Source organism: Malaclemys terrapin, chromosome 3, assembly GCF_027887155.1.
Source record: "Malaclemys terrapin pileata isolate rMalTer1 chromosome 3, rMalTer1.hap1, whole genome shotgun sequence".
Taxonomy (NCBI): Eukaryota; Metazoa; Chordata; order Testudines; family Emydidae; genus Malaclemys; species Malaclemys terrapin.
Window position 1 is genome coordinate 200,127,457 of NC_071507.1, and position 24,652 is coordinate 200,152,108.

Here is a 24,652-nt window from a genome sequence, read left to right on the forward strand (position 1 = left end):
CCTAAGGCCTGAACTAAAGTCAGGCCCTGCTGCTGTAAAGCAAAGTTAGCAAGAGTCAAGCTCTGAGCAAAAGTCCGGCCCTGTTTCAAAGCAGGGGCCTGCTTGCAGGTTCACAGCCCAATACATGAACTTGGCAAGACCGGGGCTGATGTTGCAAAAACCCAAGCATTTCTAGGCACTAAATATTCACATAAACACATTCCTGAAGGGTAGCACCACAACACCCCGTCCCCGATACAAGGTTATGGTGTAAACACACTCCCCGAAGACGATACAGGGACACACTGACTTCTCCTAAGAATAAGGTCAGGATGACAGGGTGATGGATAGCGATGGTTTGATCGGACCAACAGGTACAAGATAAAGGGTGGTAACTAACCACGTCAGAGGGGCGATACGTAACTTGTTTGTATCAGTGTATAAAAGAACAAGCAGTCTGGTGGAACCTTAAAGACTAACCGATGTATTTGGGCATAAGCTTTCCTGGGTAAAAAACCCACTTCTTTAGCTGCATCTGAAAGCTTATGCCCAAATACATCGGTTAGTCTTTAAGGTCCCACCGGACTCCTCGTTGTTTTTGTGGCTACAGACTGACACAGCTACCCCTCTGATACTTGAGTGTATAAAAGAGGGGACACAGAGGGTGTGTCTTTGTCTGGCCGGAGGAAGGGGGGGCGGAGGTCCCGCTGCTCACTGAGCCTAGTCCGTTGTCACAGGCATACGTGTCACTGTACCTGTAGCACGTACGCGCAGCCAACAACTGACAACAGGGGGTAACTTATGAGGAAAGGTTAGAAGAGCAAAGTAGAAATGAGAGCGGCTAAGAGACAAGCAAACTACTGGCCCTATTCTGTATGCCCATTTAGTTCCAAAGCGTCACAGGGAGTAAAGACCGTGTCCAGTTTTGGGCCCCACACTACAAGAAGGATGTAGAAAAATTGGAAAGAGTCCAGCGGAGGGCAACAAAAATGATTAGGGGTCTGGAGCACATGACTTATGAGGAGAGGCTGAGGGAACTGGGATTGTTTAGTCTCCAGAAGAGAAGAATGAGGGGGGATTTGATAGCAGCCTTCAACTACCTGAAGGGGGGTTCCAAAGAGGATGGAGCTCGGCTGTTCTCAGTGGTGGCAGACGACAGAACAAGGAGCAATGGTCTCAAGTTGCAGTGGGGGAGGTCCAGGTTGGATATCAGGAAAAACTATTTCACTAGGAGGGTGGTGAAACACTGGAATGCGTTACCTAGGGAGGTGGTGGAGTCTCCTTCCTTGGAGGTTTTTAAGGCCCGGCTTGACAAAGCCCTGGCTGGGATGATTTAGCTGGGAATTGGTCCTGCTTTGAGCAGGGGGTTGGACTAGATGACCTCTTGAGGTCCCTTCCAACTCTGATATTCTATGATTCTATGATTCTAAGACCCAGGATGGGAATACTTAAAGTGGGTTCGTTGTGGGGATAGGAATGATAGAGGAAACTGACTTGGTCTTAGGGGAAAATTTGTGCCAAGGAAACGGATGAGGTTGTAGACTAGTTTCCCAGGGGAGCCCCCATCGGTTGGGCTATTGAATGCTAACCTTGTAAATGTACAAGAGGAAACCAGCCTGCATTGACTGGGAGACAGACTGGATGACTCCCTAGGTCTCTAGACATACAGCCGTAATAGCTACTGCAGTACAAACAGGGTCAAAGGGATGTGGGCCCCTAAATCCTTTCTACTGCCTCTGTGTGGAAGACGCTCAGATTCTGTGGAGATGGGCAGCGGCATAAAACCCTGAGATGGTAGAGCAGGGCCAGTGTTAGGCAAAGGTCACCTGGAATGCTGATTTCTTTTCCCAAGGCACCTCAGCCTGCTGCCCCACCATGACTCTGGCCTGACCACCCCTTTAAGGGTATGTCTGCACTGCAGGTGGGAGGGGTAATGTCCAGGTTGGGCCGACCTACACTCACTAGCTCTTCTTGAGCGAGCATACTAAACGTAGCAGGGTGGCTGCGGTGACACGGGCCCCGGCATGGGCTAGCTGCTCACGTTCACACCTAGGATCTTGGCTGGGGCTGTGGTCAGGCAGCAAGCCCAAGCGACCACCTGCACCGTCCCGGCCACTCTGTTATTTTTTGCATGAGTGCTGGAGCAGAGGGAACATGTATATGGCTACCCAAGCTGAGAAGTACATCTGGGAGCTGCCACACCATAAGTAGCCCAGCGCCATCCTGTCTGCACAGCTCCACGAACCCACTGGGCAATTTTTAGCGGCTGCCTAGGGTGGCAAAATGTCTAGGGCCAGGACAAGGCCTAGGCACCACTTAAGCCCCCCAACAAGAGGATCTAAGGTGCACCTGGCAGGACAGTCCAGAGCACAGTCTGGCTAACATGAGTCTCGCTAAATACCTCTCCCCTGTGGTAAGGTAAACAGAGCCTCTTGGAACTTGGCCGTTTACAGCATGACTTTGATTGTGGTGTCGACAAGGCCTGAGGTGGTGAGTGATGAGGGGTTCTCTTGCCCTCACTCCTAACTGCTGATTTACCCATGAAATTTCACCCTTTCCAGCTAGAACAAGCGCGTACCGTCCCTTGCTCAAGGGGCTTGGCCTTCCCTCACGTAGGCACAGCCATAGCATGGCCTGCCATCGCTAACAGGCAATCTGCTTTCCTTCTGTGCACCAAGGGGTCCATTCACCCTTTGAGACATGCACCATGGCGATTACACGGAAGGTGATTCCAGGTACAAACTTTGCCAGGGAGCCTATGTGCATTGAGGCCAGAGACACCAAACTAAACAATGGGTCCCTGCTTATGGGTGTGGCTATCAGAAGAACATTAAGCAGTATCTCTGAAGTGGTGTATATAAACCACTCCTCCAGGCAAACAGTGCTCCAGACAGAGAACCCTGCTCTAGAAAAGACAGAGCCCATCAGAAGTTGCACTGCCTTTCACAGATCACCACTGAAATTGCGGGCGTAAGATCTCCAGTGCCCTTTGGCAGGTAAGGGGTGAACCCTTCCTGTGGCAATGAAGCAGTGAATTCAAAGGAGCCCTTAGGAGCAGGGCACTATGCACATGGCAAAAGCGAGAAAGTCATCATCATTATCATAAAGAGAGGCTGCACTAATTGCCTCCCAGGAGGGGGAGTCCACATGCAGGGCTTGCTAACGGTGGATTTGAACTTTCTCACCGTTCCCTGGAGACCCGGACTGTCATCCCCTGGAATAACCCATCCGCATGAAGATACATAATAAGGGTAAAGCAAAAAAATCTTCTCTCTCCAGGTGGAAAGAAGAAGCGTCTTATCTGACCCAGAGCCGTGCAAACCCTGGCAGGTTCCATCCCGGGGGAAGCCACGGACACATCACTTCGCTTTCTGTCCATGCGAGTTTGCAATCCCTGACATTTTGCGTTTAGGAGTTAGAATCCAAAAAGCTGCTGTGACACCCGGCCGAAACAGGTGAGTGTTCAGTTTTCTTGGTCACTACAATGTTGTGGTCCTTTAAAACCTTCGTTACCTCCTTTCGGACTGATCCAAAGCCTACTGAAATCAAAGGAAAGATTCCCAGTAGTTTTGGATCAAGCCCTATCTGTAGTATTTTCTGGTATGTTCATCTCCATGTTTACTATACAGGGCACTGAGGATACACCAGATACTGAGTTTAACCAACTGCAAATACCTGTGCAAAGGCAGATGATTGGGATACCCTTAGTCATACTCTGAGCACCATTACAGTAGTAGCTAAAGGTCTAACTCAGCTCAGGCCGCATTCTCTTAGGCACAGAACAAACACATCATAAGAATCGGCTCCTGGCTCCAAAGAGCTTCCAGTCTGCACAGACACGGGCATGGACAAGTGAAATGACTTGCCCAAGGTCACACGTGAGGTCAGTGGTATTCCTAGAAGGAGAATGCAGGTCTCCTGGTTCCTAGTCACCAGCCCACACTGCCTTGCCAGGAGTAATACCGGACTTGTGTGAGCCTAGACAAATTCAGACGGGAAATAAAGTGGACATTTTTAATGGTGAGCGTAATGAGCCACTGGGACAATTTACCAAGGGGCGTGATGAATTTTCCATCACTACAATGTTTAAATCAAGATGGGATGTTTGTCTAAAAGCGCTGCTCTAGGAATTATTTTGGGGCAGTTCTCTGTGTTATTCAGGAGGTCAGATTAGGCGAGCCCCATGGTCCCTTGTGGTCTTAGACTCGCTGAAGTTGCTCCATAACCAGTTCCATTAACGTCAGTAAGATCACTTGTGAGGTAAGGTGGGAGTTGGCTGCTTAACTACCTGTGAGGAGCTGGGCCCAAACATATCACCAGCGAGCCCTTAATTATCTATTAAGGCAATTGTCAATATTTCAACATCACTTCCCTCATACTGGGGGGACGGCACATTAGGCCTGCTAGAGGTAGCTTGGGAGACAGACAAACAGGCACACTGCAAAAGGGCCCATCTGAGAGGGTTTAGACTGGGAACTGTCAGCTGATCCCATCGCCTGTGAAACCGCTGTGCACTTTTGCAGACATTTTGAAGAACCCGCAGTGAGTTTGGAATAAAAACTGCCACCAAGCCAGGGGCTGTAGATTCAGATTTCATTGCAAATACCCCACGTACTAATTACATTATTATCAATAAACATTTATTATGAAGCACTGTGGGAGCACCCAGAGGTGAACCAGGCTGGGGCCCCATTGTGCTGCGTGCTGCAAAGACATATAGGAAATGCCAGTCCCTGTCCCAAACAACTTACAATAAAAAAACCAAGACATCATAATATCTAGCTGTTACATAGCGCTGTTCATCAGCAGGCCTGAAAGCATTTTATAGTGGAGGGCAGTATCGTTATTCCCATTTTACAGGTAGGAAAACTGAGTCACAGGGCGGTGCAGTGACTATACAGTTGCTGGTTCCAACAGACAGAATTGTAAATGAACCATGTCAGTTAGATATGGATGAGACCGCTGTAGGATCATCCAGTCCATCTGGAGTGCATCTGAGAATCTGTCCTTCTCTGGTGTACTTTTACATCTTCCAAGAGAGATGGGCCCCATTGTGTCCCTTATTTGTAATTCAAGAGTACTGTCTAAGTTTTGCTTGGCTGTCCATGCTTGTATTCAAAGTACAGCAGGTTGGGAAAGAAAACCCAGATGCATAAAGCTGAAATATCTTGTATCAAGAAAAAGAAAGAAAGAAAGAAAGAAAGAAAGAAAGAAAGAATGCAGAGAAATGCAAATAGGTAGCCAGAAGTAACTGGGGATCAGCTGTAATGGGAAGGTTTCAGTTTGATATATGGTGCCACAGCTATTATTAATGGTTTGCTGGTTTTTACCTTTAAAAACTTTGGCTGGATTATTTATTATGTCACCCCAGTGTACATATGATCTATGGAAGGGGCAATAATATTTGTTCTTGGCCTCTCGGATTTACTGGGTTTTTACAGACTTTAATTAGGTTTAATTCTGCCCTCCCAACACATAGAAAGAGTGTGTGCCTGAACACAGACAGACACACACAGGCATGGACAGACACATGCATATACCCCAAGATTAAATGACAAAACATAAAGTAGAAAAAACAGTTTTAAAAAATTCGTTAAATTTTAAAAGTCTTTCCACCAGAACGAACAACTCTGCTGATGGTCGCTGCACATCATGGATGGATCAGAAGGTTTGTTTTCATTTGCAAATGATCAAGAACCCAGGAAATCCAATAGGAGAAGAAACTCCACCAGAACCAGGGAGTTGGGATCTTCCCGTGAAAGCTGTTGTATTTTCCAAAAGCTACAGATTTCATTTGAAAAAGTTTCTAGCCTCTCTGGTTGCCAAGGTAACAGCCACGTCCTTGATGTAAATGGATGGAGGGGCTGCTTTTGGGTTCAGGCCACAGACTATTCAGTCCTTGCCCCATGTGTTCCTTCCGCACCCCTACACGGCAATCCTTTGGCTCTTTCTACTCTCTCTGCAAGCTTGCCCCTGAATTCCCAGATCCGTTGCAGCCCACTACATTCCCAGACTCCATCCTCAATCCCTTAATGCTCCTCTTCCGGCTTTCTAAACTGATCCTGGAATGCCCCCTGCCCATGCTATGCCAGCTCGCTCTGCTTTCCCCAGCCAGGGCTGATGGAGAAAAGAAAAGCAAGTGCAAATAGCAGACCAAAATCTTCCTCTCTCAGTTACAATGTGACATTGCAGAGGTGTGGTCCAGAGCAGGATTTGGCAGAATGTGTTTGATTCACACAACTGTTCTGCCCACCCCCACATGGTGGTACTGGGGCGAGGCGAATGCCGACAGCCACAATGTTTCTTTGCCACGAAATACTACAGGTGGCACAGAAGGGGATCCACTGCAGTGATGGGGAACGGCGAGAAGGAAGCAGGAAAAGGGAGATGTCAATAGAAGAAAAGGCACGTGGCCATGTGGCCACCTCCCCAGAAGATGGAGCACTATGACCAGATAGTGAAGCATGGGGAACAGCACCCAAGGCGCAACCTACCAAAGATTACAGTTGTGCATGTATGAGGGTGATGTGGTAAAAAGCATTTGGCACACAAAACATAGGGCCAACAAGATGCATGGCAAACTTCATCCTAAATTAATGGAGATGTCTTATCTCCTAGAACTGGAAGGGACCTTGAAAGGTCAGCAAATCCAGCCCCCTGCCTTCACTAGCAGAACCAAGTACTGATTTTGCCCCAGATCCCTAGGTGGCCCCCTTCAAGGGCTGAACTCACAAAGTTGGGTTTAGTAGGCTAATACTCAAACCACTGAGCTATCCCTTCCCCCAAGTGTATGAAGTGAACTGAACTGAAGGATTTCTTCAGTTGCTTTGCCGCCTTCTGCATCCCACCCCCTACGGCTGGGTTGGGTTGGGGGGGAAGAGCGAGAGACTGCTCTATAGCCTTAGCTAACAGCCAGTCGGCTTTAGCTCAAGCCATAGAGACTCATGCACTAGGCTCCAGGTTTGATCCTACCCACTGATGACCAGGGTCTCTCAGCATTACATAAGCTCCTGTTATAGTAGTTTAGATGCAATAAAAAGGCCAAAGGTGTTAACATTACCCAATCACTGTCCAACATTAAACAGTGTTGCACACGGTTTGGCATACGGAGACCTCAGCCTGCTTAAGACCATGGCAAACACACCATTAGCAATCCTTTTACCCTTTCATTAAAGACACAGAAAAGAAGGAAAAACAGTTAAAGCATTTGAAATGTAAAGTATTGAGTAAGGCTTTCATCTTAACATTTTCTTCCCCCTTCCTTTTAGCTGGAGAGAATTTTAGAGGGAAAAACCTTGTTTGACAGTCTCTTAGATCAATAAAAAGCAACAGAGGGTCCTGTGGCACCTTTGAGACTAACAGAAGTACTGGGAGCATAAGCTTTCGTGGGTAAGAACCTCACTTCTTCAGATGCAAGAAGTGAGGTTCTTACCCACGAAAGCTTATGCTCCCAATACTTCTGTTAGTCTCAAAGGTGCCACAGGACCCTCTGTTGCTTTTTACAGATTCAGACTAACACGGCTACCCCTCTGATCTTAGATCAATGGCTCTCAACTTTTCCAGACTACTGTACCCCTTTCAGCAGTCTGAGTTGTCTTGCGTACCCCAAGTTTCACCTCACTTAAAAACTACTTGCTTACAAAATCAGACATAAAAACACAAAAGTGTCACAGCACACTATGACTGAAAAGTTGCTGACTTTCTCATTTTTACCATATCATTATAAAATAAATCGATTGGAATATAAATATTGTATTTACATTTCAGGATATAGTATACAGAGCAGTATAAACAAGTCACTGGCTGTATGACATTTTAGTTTGTACAGACTTTGCTAGTGCTTTTTATGTAGCCTGTTGTAAAACTAGGCAAATATCTAGATGAGTTGATGTACCCCCTGGAAGACCTCTGCATACCCCCAGGGGTGCACCTACCCAAGGTTCAGAACCACTGTCTTAGATGGTATCACAGATGGTAATAACTTTCCTTTAGGGGAAAAGAGAAGAAGTTCGGGGAGAGGAGCTGGAGCTGTTGTTGTTGATGCTGTTGTTAAAGTCCAATCCTGTTTCATCTCAGGTGCTGTTCAGGATTCAGCTGGAGCTGCTAGTGGTGGCCATGTTATCTGGGTTCTTCTCTCTTGCCCAGCCTGGTCAGGACATCTCTCAGGATTAGGATGACAAAGGCCCAGGGTCCCAAGAAATGGTGGTAGTGGCAGCCATGATAGTGAAGCTTGTTTCAGTAGTCTCTGTCTGTTCTCCCGCTCCATATGTTGCTTCTGTATTCCCCCCAACCCAAAGTCTCTTTCTTTAAGGAGTCAAAAGGGAATGGTGGGTGGAATAGCCCATCCCCTCATTATTTTGTCCACCAGTTAGGCCTAGTTTCTGACACACTAATTTTGGCTCATTAATTTCCAGTTCCACATCTTCTGTTTTTACCAAGAATGATTTTAACCTAGTCCATGAACCATATCAGTAGGCCCTTTTGTTTAGACAAATTTACTTTCTCCATCTCTTTTTCGTACCTTTTCCCATCGATATTTGTTATGGTAGGTTATTGCAACATATGAACTTTCACATACTTGTGAGCTGAGCTCAACGGTAAAAAGTACCGTATATACTCGTTCATAAGCTGAATATTTTTGGTAAAAAAGTGATGCATCAAAGAGTGGGGGTCGGCTTATAAACGGGTCTACACAAAAATTTGATGATTTTAAACTCTATGGAATCATTGAATTGAATATCTAATACATTGTCATTTTGTTTACCTAGAGCGTCTGCAGGCATGGAGAACCTCAGCGCCTTGTGGCCGCGGTTTGCCATTCCCAGCCAATTCCTACAGCTCCCACTGGCTGGGAACGTTGAACCGCGGCCACAGGGAGCTGAGGGGCTCCATGCCTGCAGATGCTCCAAGTAAACAAAATGTCCTGACCCGCCAGCAGCTTACCCTGATGGGCCAGGAGCCAAAGTTTTCCAACCCCTGAAATATAGGGTCGGCTTATGAAAGGGTCATGCAGTTTTTGCTATTTTTACCTATTCATTTTTGGGGAGTTGGCTTATAAATGAACAGGATAACGAACGCGTATATACGGTAAGTTAAATTTTTAGGCCCGATTACCACCATACTCCTCAGGGCAAGGCCCTGGTCTGTAAAATGCCCAGCACACTGGTGGTGCTATGTAACCAACCAGTAATACTAATTCATTGAAGTCATCAGATGTTCTACAGAGCACAATGACTAGCTCATTGCATAACAGCAGATGATGAGAAGATGGTAGAACTTCTCACAAAACTCGCTTGGCGCGAGCAGAGGATTGGGCAAGAGAGCAGCAGCCATATAGGTGTGAAGCTCATTAACTATGTTAACAAATGAAACTAAATTAATTGCAGGTGTAAATAGTTTTAGAGCATGCTCTTCTCCACTCAGACCTTCCAAACTGCCAGGGCTTCGGTGCATGGAGAAGAGAGAGCCCAAGAGTGAAGGACACAGCAGAAAAATAAATGAATCAAGGAGAAAGTTTGGAATGATGTGAGGAGGTTAATGGAAATAAGGGCCAACAGCTGCCCACAGGGAGGGGGTCACAGTGCTATCACAGGATGCAAGGCAATGTGGCCTAGTGGCTAGTGCACTGGACTAGGACCTGGGTTCAAGGGTACGTCTTCACTACCCACCGAATTGGCGTGCAATGATTGATCTATTGGGGATCGATTTATTGCGTCTAGTGTAGACGCGATAAATCGATCCCCATTCGCTCTGCCGTCGACTTCGGAACTCCACCGTGGCGAGAGGCAGAAGCGGAGTCAACGGGGGAGCGGCGGCGGTCGATCCCGCGCCGTGAGGACGGGAGGTAAATTGAACTAAGATATGTCGACTTCAGCTACGCTATTCTCGTAGCTGAAGTTGCGTATCTTAGGTCGATCCCCCCCCCCCAATGTAGACAAGGTCCAAGTCTCCAGCTCTGCCACTGTTTTGCTGCGTTATCTTGGGCAAGTCACTTCCCTCTCTGGGCCTCAGTATCCCCGTCTGTAAAATGGGGGGTAATGATAAATGGCCTCCTTTGTAAAATGCTTGGAAATCTACTAGTAAGAGCTAGGTGTTACTACTGTTCTCCCATACGTTCTGCATTATGATTCTGCTTTGCCCACTCATGTGATTTGTAACCATGGAAAGTGGAGGTAACACTGGCATGTGCGGGGCAACAGCTCGTTTGGGCCTACAGAAAGGGACGACGGTGATGAAGGAGGGCAGGCGTGAGAGAGGATGAAGCTGACCTTCCACCAAGAAGGCTGAGACTGCATCTAGATTGATCTTCAGTGGAACATGCTACAGCATGCTCTGCCCGTGCTCTGGCAGAGTTACTTGGCTCGCCTGGGCCTGCTGCCCCGTGCGGGACGTAACAGCCGTGGGGGAGCTGCGTGTGTGTCCACATGCCGGGACCAGTGCTGGATGGACTCCAGTGGCAGGACACCGGGGAGCCTTCCAAGAAGTGATGGCCAAGACACTGGGATCCCCTCACCCACATACAGACAGAGACCTTCCTCTACTTCAGCCCTTTCCCACCCAACTCTCACGTCTGCTTACTTCTTGGCTCCCCCCACGCCTCTGATCAACTCCCACCCCTCTGCAAACCATGGAGCAGCTCCGTAGGGTACTGGGGTGGTGATGAATGGCTTTGTAGATGGGGATCAGGGTGAGCAGGGGTATGTGGGAGTTGGGCGGAGGTCCTGGATTGGAAGGGGAGCTTTGCTCGGACAAGTCATCTGGGACTCCTCTTATCCCTTCTAGTCCCCACTTTACCCTCCATCATCCTCATGAACAACCCAAATTCCCTTGTGAGTCCACCATCCACAGCCTCACTCGGGCTCCATGCCTCCCGAGGGCTCCTTACCCCCGATGCCTCCCTAGAATTTCCACAGGATCGACTGGCACAGCCCTGCCCCATCCAAGCGCCAACCCGAGCCCTCATCACTTGCATCCCCCACACTGCCCTATCGCCTCCCACTCCTCAGCACACAAGGGTGGACGGGGCCAAGTTTTCAGCTGCTTTCTCCTCCTGCCTCCCTGAGCGGGCTGGGGAATTCCCTCAACCAGAGGATCCCTCACGAGCTGCATGTGGATGGGGCACTTGTGGATGCCACCCACCTGCAAGCCCTGTGGCTCTGCACTGGTCTTGGCTCATTCCCTTCAGCTCCTTGACAGCATGACCCTGCAGGAAGTGTCCCACCAAGCACTGCCTCAGGAACCTGTGGCATCCATGACCAGCCTTATCTTACCTACTAAATCCCCCCAGGGTTTGGGGAGTAACAATGCCTTGGCGAGTGGCTGTCCCTTTGACTCCATTCCCTAGGTCAGTGTTTCTCAAACTGGGGTCGCTGCTTGTGTAGGGAAAGCCCCTGGTGGGCCGGGCCAGTTTGTTTACCAGCCCCATCCACAGGTCCGGCCGATCGCGGCTCCCACTGGCCGCGGTTCGCTGCTGCAGGCCAATGGGAGCTGCTGGAAGAGGCGCGGGCCGAGGGACATACTGGCCGCCGCTTCCAGCAGCTCCCATTGGCCTGGACCAGCGAACCGCGGCCAGTGGGAGCTGCGATCGGCTGGACCTGCGGATGGGGCTGGTAAACAAACTGGCTGTGGCTCCAGTGCTCAGCTAGATTAAAGCTAGTTTGGCTACAATTGCAAAGCGGCCATACCTTCAGACGGGAATAAAGGGTACGTCTTCACTACCCGCCAATCGATTTATCCGGGATCGATATATCGCGTCTCGTTAAGACGCGATATATTGATCCCCAAACGCGCTCACCGTCAACTCCGGAGCTCCACCAGAGCGAGCGGCGGTAGCGCAGTCAACAGGGGATCCGCGGCCGTCAATCCTGCGCCGTCTGGACCCCACGTAATTTGATCCAAGATACTTCGACTTTAGCTACGCTATTCGCGTAGCTGAAGTTGCGTATCTTAGATCGATCTCCCCCCCTCCTACCCTCCGCAGTGTAGACCAGCCCAAAGACACAACGGCTACTACTGCAAAAATAAATAAAATAAAATAAAGGAACATCTGTACTTTTTCAAACAGACAAAGGATTAATGGTGATATGCCCCTCCTCCCCCAGTATTCCCAAAGAGAAATCCACAAGGGTTGCCGGTGGAAAGATTCACAGCACGGTGAGAATGCAACAGCTCTCTGCTCAAAGGAGCCACTTGCGACGTGCTGTGTCAGCGGTAAACGGTTAAACAAACGCCTCAACTGACTAAAAAAAAACCCACGGCCCTGTTTTATTAGTTGTAAAACAATCTTTTTCTCTTAATTATGAACCAATTATTAATAAAATATGAATCGCTGAGAGCCTGCAGCTAAATGTGTTACTGGAATTCTGTTCTATTGCTTTTACTGGCCAAAGCCAAAAGCACCCTCGGATCATTTTTCAGTTTCATCTGTTGATGCATCAATTGGGATGATATAATGCCCTCCATAACCTGTCTGTCCTGGGAGAATCTGTGTTTACTCAGTACCCTGTCAAGGTGACACGTCCAAAATCCCATGGCAGGTCTTGATGGATCATGTGTGTGCTAGATTTCATATATCTCCTGCTTCCAGAGGGGACCTGACACAAATAATTGGTGTCACTACTGCTGGTCCGATGCCAAATGCTGACAAAACAGTTCAGAATAAGCAGCTCGGCTGGTTTGCCCCTGATCGGGTGGGGGAAAGCTGCTGGAGAAGGCACAGGATATTATCATGAGAAGGCTACGGGGATAAATTCTGCCCTGTCAGTAGCACTCAGCTGCCACTTTGGACAAATGAAGATTTCAGCATTGTGTGAGGATTGAGGAGGATGGCACCGCATACAGCAGACCCTGGGTGCCGGCACAACAGTGAAGAGGTAGGTCAGTGCCGAGCTCTGGAGTGCTTTGAAGGCGAGGAGGAGAAGCTGGAGTTTTATGCAGAGGAAGAGGATTGGGACCAAAGCACCTGGTGGCCCTCTCGGAGTTGCTGTTTCTCAGTGCAGGGTGCTGTATATCCCTGTGGGGGAGTCTTCGGAGCCGTTCACCGCACTGAGGTAACCTTGTCCTTGGCACCTCTTGCCTTGTCCTAATAATGTTCTCCTCCTCCTCTTTTAGGGCATGTCTATGCTGCACCCTAAACCCGGGCTCTGACACAAGGCGAAGCCCAAGCCCTTTCTATCCACACACAAATGAGTCTGACTTGGGTCAGCAAACCCTCAGGATCCAGATCCTAGGCTCCTTCTACTCAGCTGAGGGTCAGGTCCAAGCCCTGTCATTCTGCAGTGTGGACGCAACTCAAGCCACACAGGTGGTCTGCGTAGTGCAGTACAGACGTGCTAGCATGGATGTGAGGCCCAGATCCAGCAATTGTAAACCCAGGTTTACAATGTAGTGTGGACGCTCAAGCACAGGCTTGGAAACACTGACAAGCGCGGGTCCCACATTTGTGTTTACAATGCAGTGTAGACATACCCTCAGACTCACTTCTGCTGAGATACCTGCAGGACACTGACATTTAATAATGGCTAAGCAGGTAGCACGCTACACTGTGTACACAGCTAGTCCATGCAAAAATATGCTTGTCTTACTGTCACTGTTAATTACTTTCATTACAATAGTCATGGGCAGCGGGTGAACTCCCCCTTCGGAGAGGTTAGCCTTCCAGTCCCATCCTATCTGCACGAGCCGCCCTCCCCCACGGCCAGAGGAGCCCAGGGCTGCCTGCCCTAGCCACAGGCCACCAGTACCGGGCCAGCCCAGACCCCCCAGACCCTGGTGGGCCTGAACTCCCGGCCACTGCCTTGAGCTAAACCCAAGCTTCAGGGGAGTGGGGAAAGGAGGTGGGGCCTGGGGGCAGAACATGGGCGGGGCCACAGCCTGGGTCAGCGGAGGCTTGGCCTGGCCTGCCCTGGCCTTTGATACCCAACGTCCATGACAGTGGCAACTTTCTGATCGAACAAAACCAAACACCCTTGCCCCGCCCCTTCTCTGAGGCCCCGCCCCACTCATTCCATCCTCCCTCCCTCTGTAGCTCGCTCTCCCCCACCCTCACTCACTCATTTTCACTGGGCTGGGAAGGGCTCCTTTTGGACTGGGTGTTTGGTTGAAAACTGGACACCTGGCCACCCTAACCAACAGGCCTCAAAAGAGATCAGGGCCCTATTGGCACACAGCAAGACACATTCCTTGCCCTCCAAGGCTTACATCTAAATAGACAAGTCAAACAAAAGGGAGGAGAAAGAAACCAGTAGCAAAAATAAGTGTCTGTCCCAAGATGAGTCTCTAGCTGAGTCAGGAATTGAACCCACAGCTCCTAAATCCCACTCCAACCGCTTAACCCCGGCACCCTCAATCCCCACTCTGCCACCAGTATATCTTATTCATCACTTGTATCTTGTCATTAACCAACACTGAGCATTTCAGGGCAGAGACTGTCTTTACTCCAGGTTTGTCCAACACAATGTGGTGCCATCCCTGCCTGGGCCCTCTGTGCTATCGGACCACAAGAATAAGGAGGGCTGGAGCACCAAGGAAAGAAACTGGTCTGACATATGGGTTTGGATAGTACACCTAACCCTAGGAGTTTGGGGGGTTTTAAACCTGCTAAAACAGATTATGACGTGAGAAAGTGAGAAATGAATTCGGTTTATACACTAATTCCTCAGCTGCCCACACTCTCCACCTCAGCCAATAGCATTCTCATTGCCATGCATCCACAGGCAGATCCAGTGAGTGCCCTGCCAACAGGAACTTCAAGTTACTGTAAAAACAAACAAAACAAAAACAGACCCTCCCCCCAAACCCAAAGGGCTCCACTCTCCTCTCACTGGTGTGAATCAGGAATACTCAACCAGAGTTATGCTGCTGTCAGATGATTCAGAATCTGACCCAAAGTTCTCTGGCCCAGAGATTCAGCTAATAACCCATGTTTCTGTACTTGGAAACTTGGACATGGTGACACATGAATAGTGGGAGGGTATTTTACATGTCCCTAGAGCTTTCAAAGGCTGTTTAATTGTCCTTCGTCTATACCACTTTTCCTTTGCTGTATTGTTAACGTTATCAACAATTCCCATGCACTATACCCCTGCGCAGGAAAATAATTCAGCACCTGGCACTGGACTTGTATCCTGTCTGAAATGGCTTCAACTGAACAATTAGCTTTGCCTCTACTGTCGGGCCCCATACATGGCTGTTCTGGGAAGGAAGCCTCGGGCAATTGTACAATTGATGGGGGAAGCATCAGCCACGCTCGGTGAAATCGTTAGCTGTTGGCAGATTTGTTGTGCACTTTGGACTCCAAGGATCAAGTGTGCATTGGACTCCCTCTGCTGGTTCTATGATAAATGCCGAGATACAGGCTCTGTATTGAACACTGCAAAGCAAAGACAGGCCCTGTCATCATGACAGCACAAGCAACCCCGTAGTGTGCTGCTAATGCACCTCAGCCCAGGGGGAGCCGAATGCAGCAGGTCTAGGTTCTGACTCCACCTGCACGGGAAGGAGAGGGGCAGTTGAAGAACATCCTACCCGTGGCGCTGCTGCACTAGGGCAGCCCCACTCCCACCATTTGTGGGGGTTGTTAGCCCATCACGTCACCCTACAGGGGGTGAGGCGAGGCGATAGCTCTGGCCCCTCTTCTGTACAAGGTGGCAAACCATGATGCTTTCTAATGGCTTGTACTCAGACCGCACATCCGCCTTGTGCCCAGAGCTGCTGGAATGTTCCACCCCAGAGATCGCGGCCCGTAGCTCCCTTTCTAGCTGAGCACCCCCCTTTCAGGTTCTAATGGCACATTCGGTGGGCTGCTGGCTTCACACCAGTGTGGTGCCTAGGCCACCTGAGGCATCCCACTATCGCTCTAGCTGCTCCACAGGGGTGTTGTACTTCAGGACCGGTGCCTCGCTTATGATTTTCTCTACTCTTTCAAACGCCAATTCTTGGGTCTTTCCCCATTCCCAGGCCGCATCGTTGTGTGGTAACTGTCTCAAGGGTTCACACGTTTCTGATAGGTGGGTGCAAAATCTGGAAAGGTAATTGGCTATCCCTCCAAATCACTGGACCCCTTCACGTCCTTTGGTCTGGACATTTCCTTAATGGCTCTCAGTTTCTGTCTGGAATCCTTTAGAAGTCAACAGATGTCCAATATACTGAACTTGAGTTCTTCTCAGCTTTAGCTTGTCTGCATTCAGCCTAATATTCCACACCCAGCCCCTGTTTAGGAGTTGTCGCAGCTGGGTATCATCATCACGGATTGCCTTTTCCCGGTCATCTCCTTCTACAATAAGAATGTCATCAGCTACCCTCTAGGGAGTCCCTCTAGTTCCTGGTTCGGCTAATACTGGAAAACCTTGCAGCCAGGCTAATGCCCATGGGCATTAATGCCCAACTATACCTTCCAAAAGCTGTGGCAATGGCTGTCAAGTGGCTTGATGGCTGATCTAGCTCCCTATGCCAGAAGCCATTATTGACAATGAACAAGCAATGAATATTTTTGCCCTGGACAGATCAGGTAGTGGATCCTCAATTATTGGTAAGAAGTAGCGACTTCTTTACCTTGCTGCATTAAGTGGTTTTGGATTAATGCCGATCCTCCCTTGACTAGGTTCTCTCACCACTACTGGACTGCTGATCCACTCTGTGCTAGTTTCAACAGGTGTAATGATGCCTCTTCTTTTCAGGCTGGACAGTTCCTTCTTCAATGGCTCCACCAGAGCTAATGGAACTCTGCATTTTGGTAACTTCATGGACTGCACTTTGGGGTCTATTTCTGTTAGAATGCTGGATAGGGCCCACAATGGCTATTCTCCCTCCTATCTCACAATGAGGATATGGTGGTGCTGTACTGTGATCAAATCCATGGCTTGCACTGCCTTGCTGCCAGCAGTGGGTGCTATTCCCATGTGTCAACTACTATATACTCCAGGCAATGACATCTTGTTTCAGGTCTCAGAATGATTTTACTGTTCATCACCAATACTTGGCCACATTTCTCTAGTCTAATACTGCTGCTTACCAATGTTGCTGGGCTTACATTGCAGCTGGCTCCATAATCCAGTGGGAATCAAATAGGTTGTGGACCGGATGAATGGCTGGCAGACTTCTTCTGCAGTGTGGGTACACGGAGAATCGTGGGATCCTCCCCTTCACTGGAAGTCTCTGCATCCTCATCAGTGCATGTATTCATGCTTTTTTCTTCTTAAGATGGCTGCAGTATTGAGACATAAATTGGTTCAGTTTCTCCCATCCCTTGCACCCCTGCCCATAGACTAACTATTTTTATTTGGGTCTTGTTTTGTGTGTGTGCTGTTTTCCACAGTGTATTCACCGGACCATGATGCCTGCATTCTCAGTCAGTCTGTCTCTGGCCTGCTTCCTGGGTTCCTTTAGCTTGACACTGTAATTGTTCTGCACTAGTGATGGTCATTGTTTTGATCCTTTCCCTGGACAGTTCAGCTACCCTTGCTATTTGGGAGCATTTCTCTGGCTTTAGCTATGTTTCTATCCACAATCTCTCCTGTAAGCTCAGGTCCCACAAACGATTCTGCCTCTACTTTGTCTCCAGAGTTACATGTGGACGCCAGTGTTCTCAGCTCTGTAATGTAATTATCCATTCCCTCTTCTCTTTATTCATTTTGGGGTGGCAGGGGGAAAACTGTTCTCTCTCCACAAGTCTCATTCTGTCTGGGGTCACAATATTCAAACATCTGTATCAGTGGCTCTAGTTTTCAGGCATTATTTCTGGCAACAGTGTCTCACTCACTTCTTGTCCCCACCCACCGACCCCATTGAGATGGGAAAAATAAAGATAAAGTTTTTTTTACTAGCTTATCCCTGATGGCCAGCTCTGTATACAGAATCAATTCTTGCTTCCAGGCTTGTGCGGGGTATTTTGTCTGGAAAGCCAGCATTCCTGGTGGGCCGAGTCCCTCCATGCTGCCTGTTTGCTCTGTTTCTAGGTGCTCTTTTGTTTGCTTGTTAATCATACTCTGTTCCTTGGTGTGTGTCTCACTAGACTGCCCACTACCACCATGTTTCATGTGCTGAGTAATGACATGAAAGGACACATACTTGTATGACAGAGTGCAGGGCAACAGCAACTGTACCAGCACTCTGATCACTGTGTCACCAATTAAATCATCCCAGAGTCAATCTGACTGGCAAAACGGTGGCTACTTAGCAGATTAGAATGGGCCGGGGAGAGTTAAAGCACTAATTAGCCTAGTAGCTCCAGGAGTAGAAGAAGACACAGGAAGGAAGTGAAGAAGGAAGAGAGAGCCAGAGTGAGGCTGGCAGGCTTTGAGAGACAGAGCAAAAAAACAGCTGAGAGAGAGATCTCTTTTCCCTCTCCTATACTTGGCCCAAGTGGCTGAGGAATAATTGATTATAGTAGATACGGTGCTCCAGAATTCCATACGGGTGATGGGGGAACACTGGAAATAAGTCACACATGGAGAGAGCGTCTCCAAGGGTCTGTGGGTGCAGAGGAAGACAGGAGCAGAGGGGTCCCCTGTCACAGCTTGTAAAACTAGACTGGTCTTTCTTAAAAGAACTATTTACAGAGGTGCTTCAACCGCAGCTAGAATTCCAGCCATGTGCACAGAGACTGAGTTCCTGGTGCCTCCTCTAAACTCTTCCCTCCTGAAACCTCTGCTCCTCTCTCCAAGTTCCATGCAGGTTGCTATTATGAGCACCTGTAATAAGGGCTTGCAGGAGAGAGAGGAAAGAAGGGCTCTGTCTGGCCTGCAATGCCAACAGAACTTGGCCTCACAAGAAGGGGTGAGATCAGACATGAGGAGAGTGGGTTTCGGGGCTTTTGATGTTTTCAAAGATCTGTAATTCTCAAGTGCTTTTAAGAGTAAAGTCTCTTAGGTTAAGAAATTCCTGCGCTAAGCCTGTGTTCCTGGCTCTTCTGCTATGTTCTTTTTGCAGATACAGACTAACACGGCTGCTACTCTGAAATATGTTATTCCTGATGGGGTTAACTTATTAGCCCAGACAGTCCACAGTCAAGGTGGAACTGTGGGGGCAGGTGCAAATGACTGAGGGTTCAGGGGGTCTGAGACACTGATTTGGGGGACTAGAGCAGCTGCATCCCCTGTCCCAAGGAAGGGCATCAACAAGAGGTCTGAGCCTGGGAGTTTACTCTAGAAACCCAGAGTCAGAAATAATGACTAGACTCTACCCTGACCCTCTGGCTTGAAAGTACATGGGACCCAGTGACTGGGTCCTCTGGCAACAAAGTGGTGTCTGTACAGTGGGGTACTAGGCCAGGTTGTAACCATGAGCATCTTCAACTCCAGCTGAAATCCGAGGGAGCTGTGGGTCCTCAAAGCCTCTGAAAATAAGGAATCGGGTGTGTCTGGTTAGGCAACCAAAAGGGAAGGCACCCCAGATCAGTGGATGCTTATGAAAGTGTTGATATTTAGTTTCGATGTTGGGAAGTATTTAAACTTGACAAGAGGACAGCCATATTTCCTGTATCTTAGACCAAGAGACAACATGCATACGTATAGCAAGTTTCTGTAGCTATACAGAATTTTGCCTTACAAGGAACAAAAGCAACTTGAGTCAAGGGAAGTCACCCAACCAATGCAGTGTATTTAGATTTTTGCTTTGGAAAATATTGTGCACACGGGAGTTCCTTAATATGGCAAGACAGCAAGCAGCTTCCTGTTATGAAAACAGTCAACAACCTGACATTCAGAAAGTCAATCTATGCACTACATATGATAAACAATACAGATAAAGATCTGCTGTAATAGACACAATAGCAAATAGCCCTATCAATGGAGAGGGTTAGGACATGAAATAACCCCTGACAAACTGAATACCACAAACTGTCTCACAAGGTTTATTTAATATTTAAGATCAATAATCTCCCCCCCACACTTTCAATATTATCTGACATTGATTAGTTTTACCTTTGGATGGTGTATGGAGTAGAATCCGATCTTGAAGATCTCTTCTTAGTTATAAGTAGGCCTGGAAGCATTAGATTTATTGGTAAATGTCAATGAACTTCAATTTCATCATACAGCCACAAACCGGGAAAATATATTTCCATTGATAATAATTAAAATTTACAAATAGGCAAAGTAAGAAAAATGCTGCTTGAGAACTTAGAGTTTGGCTTAAGGAAATTTACTTTGCATATTTTGACATATGATGTTGACAATTTGTGCTTTAAGGGTCATAAAGATTTGAGATTCAAGTAGTTAAACTCTATGATCATTACATAATTGTCTGACACCCCCCACTCTTAATTTCCCACAATTATGAAAATTTAAATGGATCAGAATAGAAAATAATGCTTAAAACTCATAATTTTGCATAACTGTGAAAATTAAAAATAGATAAAAATAATAAATGCTTAAAAATAAACATCCATATTAGCTGTTGAAATAATATATAAATTGAATTCTGCCAAGCCTCGTTATAAGTCAGTGAGACAAACTCAAATCACGAAATAGGTTTATTTACAATTTTCCTCTCCCTTCCTGTTGATGGTCCCTGCCCCCTTTCAAGACAACGGCTGTTGAACTCATCCAGTCTGTCCCCAAATTAACCTTCTCTATCTGAATTAAACTTCTGAAGCAAAAACAGAGGAGACTGGCAATTTTTCCCCCTTCCCTGATCTTGCTAATGTAAGTTCTTTGCAGCTGCGGACGCCTTTTATTATGTGTACACACAGAGCCTAGCACAAGAGGGCTCTGATCCCTAAAGGGGACCTCCTGGTGCGAATGTAACACAACAAATAATATCGAGAAGAAGAAGAATTCACCGCAGGAAGAGACCTGTTGAAAGATGTAGCTCTGCTCTGAAAAGCAACTAGAAGGTCAACACAGGGCTCCCTGTTTATTGACTCTCAGCTACTCCATATCACGTGCTCTGTTTACAAGTAAAATGATTGTTTTTCCCCTAACTGCCAGCCCTTGAACCTCCCCTGAGGTCTGGGAGTCAAACTGGGTCCTTTCCTTCTCACACTGCTTCACAACAGCGTTCCTGCAACTCAGGTTCTGCCCTCAGCAACTACTGTGCCATCTGTCATCATATTCTGCCCTCCGTGAACTTCCACCATCCCATGGCCTTCAAGCCCTCCCAACTCCTTTTGCACTCCTGAGTTTTGCTCCAAGTTTGGGGGTTTTGAACTGTCAGACGGGAACTTGGGAGAAAGCCCACATATCCCAACGAGCTGAAATGGAACGGATAAAGCTCCGTGGGATCATCTCTCTTCACCATCTCCCCATGTTCCACCAAGTTCTAGACCTTGAGCTAGATTCTAGAGCAGGGAGGACAGACACAGAGGCCGGATTCCTAATGCCTGTGGGATACAAGCAGGGAGCTTGTATCTGATCTCTAGCTTTTGCCTTCAAGGAGAGGGCAAGCTCCCCCACATCCTCCGGCCAAGAAGGTCTTCAAAGGGAGCATAGGTGCCATTCTACAGCACAGGAGAGTCTAAAGGCTCCTCTGAGCCCAGCCTGTTTCAGACTGACCCCAACTCTCCCTGAGAGTTACTGAAAGATTCATTGCACCTTGACTAAAGCTTCACACACCTGGCTGCAGAGCGGTCCTGTGTTCCCCACAGGGGGGGGTTCACAAGGCATTACACATTTCAGTATCTACGAGATGCTCTAAAAACAAAGCCAGTGTCCATTCTTGAAATAATGGAAAGGGCAGAGACAGGCCCAGATGGGCTCAAACCAGAACCCTGGACCCAAATGCCCCCCCAACGTCTCGAATCTTTGAATTCTCTATCCTGATCCAAATTTTTCAGCTCAAGCCCATGTCCAGATAGGAAACTGCCAGCTAGTTCCGGTCTATGAAAACTGGATTGAGGAGCTGTTCAGCGAGATCCAGCAGAGAAACCTCACATACTTTAAGCACATCTCAGGGACCAAGGATCATACTGGGTGCAGTTACCCTGCAATAAAAACCCCTGCAACAGCGAGTCTCAGGGCCCAGGCCAACTGACAGGGACTTGCACAGCCATGCTACAGGGCTAAAAAAGTGTAGACATTCCCACTCGGGCTCTGAGACCCACCCCCTCGCCGGGTTGCAGTGCCCCAGGCTCCAGTCTGAGCCGGAATGCCTACACTGCTGGTTTTAGCCCCATAGCACAAGTCTCATGAGCCCAAGTCTGTAGATCCAGGCTCTGAGACTTGCTGCCACGGGGTTTTCGTTTTGCAGCATAGACATACCCACTATGGAAAAGGACATCAGCAGCTGGGTGAAGGAAGCATCAAGGCATAGAAGCATAGAAGTTTAGGGTTGGAAGAGACCTCAGGAGGTCATCTAGTCCAACCCCCTGCTCAAAGCAGGACCAACACCCACTAAATCATCCCAGCCAGGGCTTTGTTGAGCTGGGCCTTCAAAACCTCTAAGGATGGAGATTCCACCACCTCCCTAGGTAACCCATTCCAGTGCTTCACCACCCTCCTAGTGAAATAGTGTTTCCTAATATCCAACCTAAACCTCCCCCATGGCAACTTGAAACCATTGCTCCTTGTTCTGTCATCTGCCACCACTGAGAACAGCCGAGCTCCATTCTCTTTGGAGCCCCCCTTCAGGTAGTTGAAGGCTGCTATCAAATCCCCCCTCACTCCTCTCTTCTGTAGGCTAAATAAGCCCAGTTCCCTCAGCCACTCCTCGTAAGTCATGTGCTCCAGCCCCCTAATCATTTTCGTTGCCCTCCGCTGGACTCTCTCCAATTGGTCCACATCCCTTCTGTAGTGGAGGGACCAAAACTGGACACAGTACTCCAGATATGGCTTCACCAGTGCTGAGCAGAGAGGAAATAATCACTTCCCACAATTGGCTGGCAATGTTCCTACTAATACCACCCAATATGCCATTGGCCTTCTTGGCAACAAGGGCACACTGCTGACTCATATCCAACTTCTCATCCACTGTAAACCCCAGGTCCTTTTCTGCAGAACTGCTGCTTAACCAGTTGGTCCTCAGCCTGTGCATGGGATTCTTCCTTCCTAAGTGCAGGACTCTGCACTTGCCCTTGATGAACCTCATCCGATTTCTTTTGGCCCAATCTTCCAATTTGTCTAGGTCACTCTGGACCCTATCCCCACCCTCCAGCGTATCTACCTCTCCCGCAGTTTAGTGTCATCTGTGAACTTGCTGAGAGTGCAATTAATCCCATCATCCAGATCATTAATGAAGATGTTGAACAAAACCAGCCCCAGGACCGACCCCTGGGGCACTCGGCTTGATACCGGCTGCCAACTAGACATCGAGCCGTTGATCACTACCCGTTGAGCCCGCTGATCTAGCCAGCTTTCTATCCACCTTCTAGTCCCTTCATCCAATCCATACTTCTTTAACTTGCTGGCAAGAATACTGTGGGAGACGGTATCAAAAGGCACAGCGAGGGGCCAGTTATCTCTGTTGGAGTCACACAGCAATGTGACCTCTAGCAGATAGAATGAACACCACCCTTGCAATGTATTATCATTTCTCACTAAGACCCATGTAAACGCCAGCACTCTGTACATTCATGAATTGTAAGTGCAGGCTAAATGAATGATAATCATCTTACATAAAACTCTACTTACGAAACACTCGGTAATGGCTAAACCACTGGCCTGCTGCTCGTTACACTAAACCATACCATCCATCAGAGGTACTTATATGCCCCTCATTAGTGTAATATCTGAGCACCTCATAACCTTTAAATGCATTAATCTTCACAACACCCATCTGTAGCAGAAGAGTGCTGTTATACCCATTTTACAGATGGGAAACTGAGGCACAGAGAGACTATGGCCCAGACTGTCAAAGGACCATAGTCTGTTCTGGGCTCAGAGTTCATAGAATCAGAGAAGATTAGGGTTGGAAGAGTCCTCAGGAGGTCATCTGGTCCAACCCCATGATCAAAGCAGGACCAATCCCCTACTAAATCATCCCAGCCAGGGCTTTTCAAGCCAGGCCTTAAAAACCTCTAAGGATGGAGATTCCGCCACCTCCGTAGGTAACACATTCCAGTGCTTCACCACCCTTCTAGTGAAATAGTTTTTCCTAATATCCAACGTAGACCTCCCCCCTGCAACTTGAGACCATTACTCCTTGTTCTGTCATCTGCCACCACTGAGAACAGCCGAGCTCCATCCTCTTTGAATGTTGCATCCTCTTTGGAGTTGCAATGCCTGATTGATTTAGGAGCCTATAGGTAGGTCTACACTTACCTCCGGGTCCCGCGGTAAGCAATCGATCTTCTGGGATCGCTTTATCGCATCTTGTCTAGACGCGATAAATCGATCCCGGATCACTCCCGGAAGTTCTCGCTGTTGACACCGGTACTCCAGCTCGGCGAGAGGAGTACACGTCATCGACGGGGGAGCCTGCCTGCTGCGTCTGGACCCGCGGTAAGTTTGAACTAAAGTACTTCGAATTCAGCTACGTTATTAACGTAGCTGAATTTGCGTACCTTAGTTTGAAATGGGGGGTTAGTGTGGACCAGGCTTAAGTCTTATTTTAAAAAGAGATGTAGGCACTTAGGAATCCAAATCCCATTGACAGTGACAAAGTGCCTAAATCCCTTTTGAAAATAGACAGGCTCCTAAACCAGTTAGGTATTGCAATCCTGAGCACAGCAACAGCCAGGTCTCTTTAAAAATCTCGGCCTTAGTGACTCTGGCCCAGGCTAGTGTCCTACCAACCACTG